The sequence below is a fragment of the Podarcis filfolensis genome, assembly GCF_964270895.1.
Source record: "Podarcis filfolensis genome assembly, chromosome: 7".
NCBI classification, from domain to species: domain Eukaryota; kingdom Metazoa; phylum Chordata; class Lepidosauria; order Squamata; family Lacertidae; genus Podarcis; species Podarcis filfolensis.
The window spans coordinates 47,258,309-47,270,428 of NC_139603.1; positions in this window are offsets into that span (position 1 = coordinate 47,258,309).

Consider the following 12,120-nt stretch of genomic DNA (forward strand, 5'->3'; position numbering starts at 1 on the left):
GGGGAACTTGTGGCTGGGGCTGCCGGGAGTTCAAAAATATCCGGAGGGCCTCAGTTTCCGCACCTCTGATCTATAAAATGACTACACTGATAACCCTGTCATTCAAGCTGGCTCTGTGGAACCATGTGATGTTTATCCTTAAACATTTATGGTGAGTAGCTGCCTGAAATGCTGGAAGAATGTGTTTTGGGGAGGTTTGGTGGTTGTTTTCCATCCCATGTGATGAGGCATCTGTTCCTATCCCTTGTTATAAGTGTGTCAAAGTATCACTGCACCGCCAATCTATTTAAAGTACATGACTCCTGACAAGGAATATTGGGAACGATAGTTTCTTAAGGATGCTGGGAATTGGTAGCAATTACCTGCTGAAACAACAAGCAGTTCTAGGCTGGCACTTCATGACTTTAGTCTTACTTCCTTGCCATTTTCTTTCAAGGAGGATAAGTGTTGGTTTTCTCTTAAAATAATATCCCCTAATCCCTCAGTATGCCTTTTAGAGGTACAGCAAATTGACATTTCCTGTAATTTTTCAGGTCTGGGATCCCCCCAACTCACCTTTAGAAAATGAAAAAATGCATTGTCATCTGTTATGGGCAGCTGCATTAATATTCACAGATTAATAAGGCAAAGCACTCTCACTGCTGCTGCTCCAAGCACTTTGCAAATTGGCCTCATCATCTTTGCAACCGTTTGCTGCTTTAATCAAATTTGGACTGTATTTTTATATTGTCACACCCATTTTTTTTATTCCAGAATTAGATGCCTTGCCAAAAGTTGGCATCGATGAAGATAGCACAAAGTGCCTTGGACTGCTGACAAAAATCAATATGCATCTTTGATAAGCCCTAAAGAGCCAAAATTAAAACAAAAGATCTAAATTTTGCCCTTGGAGTAGACTTGGAAACCATTTTAGTCCAAATATGTTCAGTAGAGGAAGTATTAGCCATGGCCCATAGAACTGAAAACATTTTTCTTGCTGTTTATATGGAGCTTCGGGATCCTCAAACTATTACAACTTGTATTTAAGCCAGCTTAATTCCCTGGAGGTCGTGGCATAAATTTCAAATGGCAGAAATGAAAGTGAGCTAGTTTACACAGTTGTGGTTTTTGTAGCATTCAGATTTGGATATATTTAAACTGTAAGGTTGCAATACTCAAGCCACATGCAGTATGAGTCAGAGCAAGAGTCAGAGGGTGGCACGTTGAAAATGCAGATTTTCACAAAAGTCGACAGAATCATCACCATGTATGTTAATGGGGTTAGGAATATTACACTCTAAAGGGCCAGACCTTCAGAAATGTTCGAAGGCTTTATGGATCTTTGCCAGCACCTGTGTAAGGAGGCACCTCATTTGCTCGTGTTGGCACGGCAACTGGGGCTGCAGCAACAGCAGGCATTGGCCCCCTCTATGCCAGAACTCTCCTTCCACAAGGAGAAAGTGCTGGGAATCCAGCCTGATTTAGAAGTCAAACATTTTGATCTGGACCGGTTCTTCCTTTGTTTTGCAGATTTATGAACCACGCGTCTCCAAAAGCTCCGAGGGCAGTGTACAGTTTAAAGAGAATAAAAACAGTACAATAAAACCCGAGAAAAACTATAAACAGCACCATCCATCCAATAGTCACTTTAGATGTGTATGGGATTTCTCTGTGCTGGAAGGGCCATAGCTCAGTGGTGGAGCATATGCTCTGCACGATCGCACAAGGTCTCAGGTGCAATTCTTGGCATCCCCAGCTAGGAATGGGAAAGAGAGAAGTGTGAGAGAGCTACTGCCACTCAGCTTTGACAATGCTGAACTAGATGGACCAAGGGTGTGATTGGGTAAAGCAGCTTCCTTTGTTCTCCATAATCATCCTAGATATCAGATATCTGTTGTTCATGTAGTAACTCTGGACTTGGGGGTAGTTCTGCATGGTTTTTTCTGTCATTTGGGTGTAAAATAGAAAGTGTTGGGTGGTGATCAAACATGGCTTGGATCCATGTCCTGTTACTGGATTACCTAATGCCAGATAAGGAGCGGTTTGAAAGCAATGGTCACTGAGCAGTAGGGATGGAAAGATCTGTCAATTTCTGTTCTCCCAGTTTCTTATTTTTCCAATCTGAAATTTAGTTCTCTGCATTTTTCCAGCAATTTGGGATTTTTGTTTAAATCTTATGAAAACACATCAGGATTTTAGTGTGAATTTCACCTCATAAACACATTGCACACAGTTTTTATCAATGTACACATTTTTGCAAGCAGCCCCCCAATTATACGAATGAATATTATATTCATAAATATATTCATTTTTTATGCACAATTTTCTATGCATTGCAAAATTCAGAAAAGTGTAAATGTCAATGGATAACTGTTTTCCATTCACATAATGCTTTGGTAAGTGTGAATTTGATTTGCCTTTAAATGCAAACTGAATCAATTTCCCCCATCGCTATTCAGAAGTAAGAGAAATACAGTTTACTCATACTCAAAAGCTATATTATTTACTACTTCACATGTGCTCATAAGCAAATGTAGATCTTATTTTCTTCGTTGGCTACTGGTGTAAGTCATGGCATGCCAGACAGCTTTCAGGAATGAGCTTTGCGGATGAGGAGAATTTCTGGTCCCTCATTAGGGGCAAATGTCCTTTGCAGTATTTTTCTACTCAAGCTGCAATGTGGGAGCTTGGGGTAGGTAATGATGGATTGATTTACCTCCTGGACATTGAGCTTCTTTTTCTAATATTTGTGTATTTTGAAAAGCAAATCTGGTTCGTTCCAAGAGGATTTGAAAATAACCTTCCATCCTGCACCTTTCTATAAACAAACCTTTTCACATTATATGTGGAGGTTCATTAACATGGCAATAGTTTCTGCAGGCCCTCTGGCTTTCACGCTGCTTGTATCTGTGGTGGTCCACATGTACTTTATCCTCTGGGCCAGCTTGTTAGCTCGCTGCCTTGCTGTTCCTGCCAATCCCAAAGGATTGCTTCAATAATATATGTAATGTCTACATAGCAGTTTGTGTATAGGAAAAAAAAAACACGGCGTTCTTAAAATTTTTAGTTAGGGATTTATTTTTATTTTTTTGAAAGAACCGTTTCATGCAGCACTAAATAAAATAAATTGCAGGCCCCTGATGATCTAATAAATCCTACGGCAGAGTTCAGATATAGTAATTAATTAACCCAACATGGAATTCGTAATGATCAACCCTTAATTGACCGGGGGATGGGATGTATTAGGATTTGGTAATGGGATGTGGAGGCTTTCACCTTTTAGGTTAGTGATTTGAATCTGACTAAGATCTCTAGTGACCGCCAGCTGTTAGTGTGTTCTGCACTGTGTGAGAAATGAGGTGATGTTCTAATCCTGCTTCTTAGTACCAACAGCTCTGCATCACAAAAACTGCGAGAGACACAAATTGTTCTTCCTTCCCCACTGCTGTAAGCTCAGATCAGCGGCTGACAAATGAATTGATATGTAGTCCGTAATCTGTCACACACTGCTCCTATGCAAGCCCCATGCAATGCTAGCTGGGGTTTGGCTTGAGCATGTGATTTGCAGCTCTGAATACTTCTGCACGGAAACGAGGATGACCGCAAAGTGAATCCTAAGAAAGGCTGACAACCCTCATCCCTCCACAAAGGAAAAGCCAGGCTCCCTTGCACTTTCAGTGGAATTGATGCTGGACCAGGGCGATGTCAGGTGCTTGCAAGTGAGCCTACTAGTCACACATGGACTTTGTACAAAGGAAACTCCTATCCAATCACTGCAAGGCCTTAGTGTGGACGTGGTGCGGGGTAGGAGGTGGGGAAGATGTATGGATAGATCTAAAAGTTACAGCAGACACAAGCCTCCTGCAGAAAACAGCATCTCTGGGTATAGTCTGCTCTGCCCCATTTCCCATATAATGTTTAATGAAATTCACCAGTTTATTTATTCAAAAGATTTGTAAATGTGCCCATCTTCTGTACTGATGCCAGAGTGGGGTACAACATAAAATAAATTATAAACAACCACCAGTGTGTGTGTGTGTGTGTGTGTGTGTGTGTGTGTGTGTGTATGAGATTCATAAAAACAGTAGCAAATGGTAGCAACTAAATACAGTGGACTGGAAACTAAAACAGCCACTCATACAATAAAAGAAGTACATATACCGATACATTTGGAGAATGCAAGGATAAATGTGGAGATAGTGATTTAAAGAAGTCGAATTGTAGCGGAGGGAAGCTGCTGGTGGGTGGGGGGAGTACTATACAACAAGTATATTTGTTTTCAGTGTTTTTGAACTGTGTCCCCCCCCCAATTTCATTTCATTTTTTTCTGTTGATGTTCTATTTTTGCTCTATTATTTAAATAAATAAATTTAAAAAGAAACCTTTAAAAAAAAAACAGCCACTCATACAAACCTGAACAGCTCAACTGTTTAACGTCTATTCTGCATTATGTCCCTGAATGAGCCTCCCTAATAGTGAAACAATAGAAGAGCCCATTATGTTGATCTTAAAGTACAGACAGGTTGATATGGGGAGAGGTCTTCTGTATTGTTTAGTCAGTGTGTGTCTTGCCCCTGCTGCTGTGGGAGGCGTGGTTGTGCAATATATTTTATTTCAGTAAGCAAAAATAATGTAACATGATAAGCTGAAGTCAAGGAGACACTTCCAGTTTAACATCAATTGGTTACTAGAACATTTCTGGACCCAATTCAAGAATTTAAAGCCATAAACTATTTAGGCTCCAAATATCTGAAACACTGCGTCCTTCCTTACAGACTCTCTTTGGGATTAAATTTAGGGAGGTGCCCACATGCTAATTCCTCTGCATTCAGAGGTTTGTGGAGTAACCAGTGGTGTCCAAACTTTTTTCAAAGAGGGCCGGATTTGATGAAGTGAAGGGCCGTGAGGGCCGATCAAAGGGCCGACCAAAGTTGTTGACCTTTTTTAGGATTGAAGTTGTTGAGCTTTTTTATGATTTCCCCAAAAAGTTGTTAAGTTGATAACCTGCTCTAAGACCTCATGGCGAAGAGTAGTGAAGAAAACAATTTAATAATGGTGGTGATGAGGATGATGTGGATGCTGCTGATTTGAGCAAATGTTGAGCCATTTAGATAAACACTTCCACAGACATTGGCAAACAAGAGATGAAATGGTCATAAGTCTTTATGAACCACAGCGTCAGAATATTTCCCAGGTTTGACAGGATCCAAGGTATGCCCTATTGGAAACTGTCCTGCAATAATAACAGACTGGATCATCGTATACCCCAGCAACTCTTCTCCACGGTCCCTGGTTTTTGTATTGTAAATTGTCTCCATTACCTGTTTTTTTTTAGAAAAGGAAGAGATAACATGTTTTTTTAAATTTCCATATATTCCATAGAGTGAGGTTTTTTGTTTTGCACTGTGTTATGAGTACTAATTTTTATTTATTTAAAAAGACCTTCTATAATAGTATATTTTCCATGGAGCACACAGAGGAAAAACCCTGCATTTATAGCACATTTCTCTTGCCCACAGATCAAATATTATCTTGATTCTAAAAAGTAACAATAAAAAGTCCACATTGATTAAGACCAGATTAAGCAGATGACTGGTCTAAACTCCATGATCAGAAAGACCCCCGGTTTCTGTAAATGGGGACTCTGGGCCAGTTTAATAATGGGTATACAATTATTCCAGATTTCAGCAGAGTTTATGACTGCTGTTAAATTTACCCTTGTTTGGATCCTGGCTGTGTGCTTTCAATTTAATTCAGCCTCATGACTGAGGGAGGTATTTGAGTGAACAATAATTTAGAGGGATTCTTGGTGTATTTGATGATATTATCCAAAGATGACAATATGCACACACTACATTATTCATAAGGCTTATGTCATTTCTGAATCTAAGCAAACGTATGAAAGAAACTGTCTTGACTATGAACCTAATGTCTTTTCTTGCATGGAACTATTAATAAGATCACATATGTGAAAAAGTCTTTTCAGAACTCCTGGGAAAGCACCTTATTGGGGATTTTTTTAAAAAAAGAAGCAATGATAAAAAAATCACAAAATAAATCCAGTTATTTCTACTGACAAGATAAATGCTCCCCAATCTTTTCTCTCATTTGTTCCTTTGCTTTCCCTTCTTGGTTCTCCTCACTTTAATGCCATGACCATAACACACACACACACACAAAAAAAAAACTTCACTTTCTAGGTGTTCCCAGTCATAACTGTCTTCCCACTATAATTGTGTGGGAGGGGGTGTAAGGAAGGGGGAGAAAAATGGATATTAAGGCAATGCTGTTTGGAAAATGAAGGGTTAAAGCTATAAAGTTGATTCCTAGAGAGGCAATATAGGTCATAGAAAAGGAAATGAGTTGAGCAATCTATACAGACCTTAGCTGCCCCCACCTGTGGATCAGCTGCATGATAGGGCATCTACACCTGGAGAAATTGGACACTTGGAGAAGTTGAGTTTTCTGACTTTCAGGTAAAATGGAAGCTGAAAGGGGAAATAATGTGTTTTTTTTTAATCATGAGATTATTCAGATGCCCCATAAAAAGTAAATGGCCTGTGTGGAAGCATGTCAGTTTGCATTTCTTGGTACAGAAAGTATTGATCTGATGTGTAGAGATCTTTCCTATTCTAATTAATTCAATAGGGTTCTGTAAGCTTATCTGTGTGAAAGAAACTGGTGCAAGCTGGAAGTTTTTAGCTGACACTTAAGTTTCTATTCTGCCTAGAAAGGGGCAGAAGGTTCATTATGTTTGGGTTATTCCTTCAGAGAAGCCGAGTACAGCTGGCTTACACTGGTCCTGTTATCTCTTTCTGTCAAGGTCATGCTGACTATAAGAATAAGGCCAGAAGGAACCTGGGTTTCACTTTCTATCTCTCTTTCCTTCTGGTGTGGTGTTCTGTATATAGTATGCTTAGTGTTCAGGTTTTAGTCTTATGATAAGTTGTTGTAAGTTTAAGATAAGTTTGCTGCAACTGGATTTCTTATGGACAGTGCTAATCCTCAATGTATTGGATTTGTGACCATTATGCTTATTTGCCTTCAGTCGCAGTAAAGCTCTGCTGGATGAAATATTAATTGCCTCTGGTCTATGCAACGTGTTTTAAGTTTTTACTCTGCTAACTATGCGTTGGAATCTGCTCTGGATCAATATGAGTAGAATTCATGACAAAGCAGTCTATATATTATTATTAATATTATTATTATTTATTAAAATTAACTATTATTTATTAAATTAACTGTCATGTCAGAGGTGCAACATGTTGGCAGAATTCTCTTAAACTTAAATTTTCCATGTTCCAGGGACCTTGTGGTATGACTACCCAGTTCTACTTGCCTTCCAACTGCAGATGGGCTTCTAAGCACATTCAACTGAATATGCTTAAAAGCTCTCTTCAGTCCTTCTTGGTCCATATGGGAAGGTTGAGGGTGCTGCATTCAGGGGCCTTGAGGTTAGAGCTGGCATGTGCACTCTCAACCTCCTCCCAGTTTGAGTATTCAAGCATTCTGTAGTGAATTGGAACCAGGATAATTGCCCATAGTTTTCTCTGCCAAAACCTCCATGTAGCCATACAACTTTGTGAACCAGGTCACAATCAATTCTAGGGTCTGACATGGCTGATGCAGGGAAATAGTTTTCACAAAGTGTTCTCCCCCCCCCCCCACTTTTACACACACACACTCACATTGCTCCATTCTTTGTGTGGGTGTCTCATTCTGGTCCACTCCATGCTGGCCAGAAGGCAGTCCCTGATCTCATTTTCAAATTAGCTACTACAAATTAGCTACCACTACAATTCCATGATCTTCAAGTCTGGTACTCTTCTTTTCTATTTGTTCCTCTCATTCTGAGGAGAAAATGTGCATTGTTTCTCCTACTTCATTCTTTGTAGCAACAGCAATGAATTCCTCATTATTCCCTCAGGGCACTGACTCACACTCTTGAATCTGCAGGGAAGTGAACTGGAATTTGTATGTTTACAGAGGTCATTTGCAGTGTGTAGGAAAGAACAGGAAAGCAGGTTAGGGTAGCAATGAATATCAGAAAACTCTTGGCAATACACGTGTGAATACTGACCACCGTATTGATTCACGGTTGTTAGTGGATTGCCTTTGCTTTCACCAACTGACAAAGAGACGATCACCCAGTAACCATAAAAAGGTATCAATCAAAATCCTTAATGTGTGTCAGAAAAAGGAGGTCTTTAGCTAATCAAATTAGGAAAGTAAGTTCTCAGCAATTTCCACAGGGGTCCTGTAGTGTTGATAATGTTTTCCCACTCCATATGTTTTATTCATTTTTTTATTAAAAAAAAATAAACGCTCTTTTGCATTTGTCTTATAGGTAAGACAAATAACAGAATAATGCAACAGGCCATTAAAATACCACACATCTAGGCACAAAAATAATACCCTGAGAGAAAAAGAGAGTTCCAGGGATGATCCGAGTAACATCTAGCATAATCTACAACCCAATTAAACTGAATTGATACTAAGATTTAGGATGCTGGTTTTGGTATGAACCTTGATTCTCTCCTTGCCACAGCATTGTCCCATGTACGTTGTTATTATTCTTGTCCCCTGTCATGGAGGACTTAGAGGAAGCTAAAAATAATTTTATTCTATGTGCAACAGGAACTGAGCTAGAACAAGACATTATTTATTCTGCTCAGGTATGGCCAAATCCAGTGCCACATAATAACAAAACCATATACTGACACTATATGCAACTCTCTTCTGCTTCTTAGGAAAGCTTAAGGCTTTAAAATAATTATTTACCTCCTTTGTTCATTGGGTTACAACCATCTCCTACTTTCCAAATTCGTAGTAAAGATTATCAAACTTTATTTGACTGGGATCTTTTTCAAAATTCAATTATGATACTTAAATAGTCTTGTTTTATATTATTTCCCCAAAAAACAAAAGCCAATTTGAATTTTCCATAACAATGTTTCAGTTCCTGGTGGGCTTCTCAAAGGAATCTGACTGGTCACCATAGGAAATGGGATACTGAATTAAGGTAGAATGGGTGGATCTCTTGGTCTGATAATGATAAATTAAATAAACCCAAATGCTTGCAGAGTTACCCCTTTCCAGGGTAAGAGCATCACATCTGAATATGGGTTGTAAGACCTAAAACAACTCTAAGAGAACAAAAAACTCTTCTTGCGAAGAAAGGCTGCAGGACCAGTCCCTAAATCTTTGATGAAGAGTTCACTTCTGCTGCTGTTCTAATATTAAAAGAGCTCTCCTTATTTCATCTGACGCTGTTGTTGCTGCGAGACTTGGCTTTCCATATGCAAACAAAAACAGTGCCACTGAGTGTGCACATAAAGAAATAAACACTTTCATTATTCCTTCTCCCAAACCTGAGCAACCAGGGTGTCTTAAGAACACTATTTTAAAATTAAGAAAAATTACAATTAGATTCCTAACCCATTTTACGGCATTAAAAATTCAGTGTCTTCAGAGGCTCTCTCGTAGGCACATTCTTTTCTCAGTGGTCTTGTTTCATCTCTAGCCCAGAAGTCTTCCAAAGTGAAAAGAGAATAATCCGACTCTCACGCACACAAAAAGCATAAGAGGTGTATAAACAGAGCTCAACATGTGATATAAAACTTATGAGAAGAAAAGACTGTGTTGGGTAAATACCACACTACTTATTTTATGATTTTTTTAAATGTCATTCTTTTGTCCAATATTGACTTTTTTATAGGGAAGATAAATTATAGATCCTACAACACTTGGGAACTGTGGCTTCCTTGCTTTGACACAGCTGGTCCAGTTAAGAATTGAAGTCATAGTAATTAGTTATGAGTTTCTTAGTATCGAGGAGCCCGTCCAGGACAAGAAAACTTTGCGAGGTGACCCCTCCTGGGGGTGAGAGTAAACTCACGGGAATGTACACAATTGCCCATGTAAAGAAGCATTGCCATGGCATCTGGATTGTGTTGCTACAAATAGATGCTTCTCAGGGCACCTGCTTGTGAGACAGAAATACAATACACAGCCTCTTGCTTCCATAACTCTTCCTGCTAATGCAAACAACTTGTTTTGAAGACTCAAGAATTTTGATGCTGCAAACCATGGCAAATGGATTGTTTGGATTGGCAGAATAGTTTAGGATAATGTTGGAAGGACAGTGTGTGCAGATTAGCTGACGTGAAATAAAGGGCAATGTCGCCCAGAACACTGGGAGCAAGTCATTACAGTGCTTGTTTGAAGAGTTGGATATGCCCATGCTTCATTTCTGACCCCAATAAACAACATTTATCAAGTGCTGGTTCCCACCCATGTTAGTGTTGGGGTGGTGGTGCCTCAAGCAAAATGGTTACTGCATTATACAGGGACACTTCTTTAATTTTTGTGCACACAGTACTATAATACGCAGCTGTAAATATGCACAACTACCATTTTAGCTTCCTCAAAGGGAAATATATAGTAAAAGGAAAGGGTGATGTCAAGAGGCAGTGTTGACCTAGATAAGGGCCAGTAAACTGAAGCTGAATCCTAGTAAGATGGTGGACCTGTGGGTGGGTGGTTCTATGGTCTGGGAGATAGGTCTCTTATAGGTCTGTTTTGGATGGGGTTGCACTTCCTCTGAACAGGTACTCCTTGATCTATCATTGGGTCCCAGGAGTCTGGGAATAATCATTGATCCATCATGGTAATTCAGTGGCCTTGGTGATTAGGAGTGCTTTTTACCACTCTCAAGTTGGTGTGATAGATGCAGCCATTCCCGGACAGGGGTAGTTTGGCTCAAGAGGTTCATGCATTGGAAAGGTCATGATTTGATTATTGCAATGTGCTCTGTGTGGGGCTGCCCTTGCATTTGATCTGGAAGCTGCAGCTAGTATAGAATGCAGCTGCATGGCATGTAGCCTAGGTTGCTTTCTGTCAACACACAAAACCAGTTGTGAGGCTACCCAAATGTTACCAGGCCAAATTTAAGGTTTTGCTGGCAGGGTATGGGGCCCTAAACAACGTGCACAATGTGGGGAAAGTGTAAAAAGGAAAAGGGTTTCTCCTTCACTCATAAGACTAGAGCCTGGGGCATCCACTGAAGATGAATGATGGAAGTTTCAAGACAGAGAAAAGGGAAAACCTCTTGTTTCAGAAAGTGTGAATTTGGTGCGTTCACCTTTAAATGCATCTCCCCAAACCGTAGTCCTCCTTGGGCTGTTTTATGGTTTGATTTTTTTAAGCTTTGCTACCCCAAAAGTTTTTTTTCCCTTCCTCCCCTGTAAACTTTGGAGATCCCGCAAGTCTGCTGATACTTCATTCTTGTGCATGGACAGTGCACTTTTGTCTACATGAGTCACTATTAGTACATAGGATTGCAGAAAGAAAGCATGTGGTATCAAACTAATGACCAATGATGACATTCTCATCAATCAAACAAACATTCTAGATAGTTTTACAAGAAAGGAAAGTCATATGCTTGTTTAGACACTACGTAATGCAGGTGACGTTGTGGGTTAAACCACAGAGCCTAGGACTTGCCGATCAGAAGGTCGGCGGTTCGAATCCTCACGACGGGGTGAGCTCCCATTGCTCGGTTCCTGCTCCTGCCAACCTAGCAGTTTGAAAGCATATCAAAGATAAATAGGTACCGCTCCGGTGGGAAAGTAAATGGCGTTTCCGTGCGCTGCTCATGCTTAGCGGCTTAATCATGCTGGCCACATGACCCAGAAGCTGTAGGCCGGCTCCCTTGGCCAGTAAAGCGAGATGAGCCCTGCAACCCCAGAGTTGTCCATGACTGGACCTAATAGTCAGGGGTCCCTTTACCTTTAATAGCAACAAATAATCTAAGGGCCAAATTATACATTATGTTTATTGTGTGAATACAATTAATATACATGTTCTAATACACCCACACCACACACCCACACCACACCCACACACAAAAAATAGCTGCTACAGAGGGTCCAACCACCAGTGGATTGCAGGGTTTTCAGAAGAAGAGTAAACCCTTCCTTCCCCTGCCATGGTCCTGATGAAAATTGTTTGCTGGAAGCAACATTTTCCACAGTTACCAAATCCTCTTGCATGCAAGTGCACATATGCCCATGCATCCTGATCTTATGCATGTATTCATGGAACACGCTAATTTGGGGAATTAGCAATACTACTTTTGGA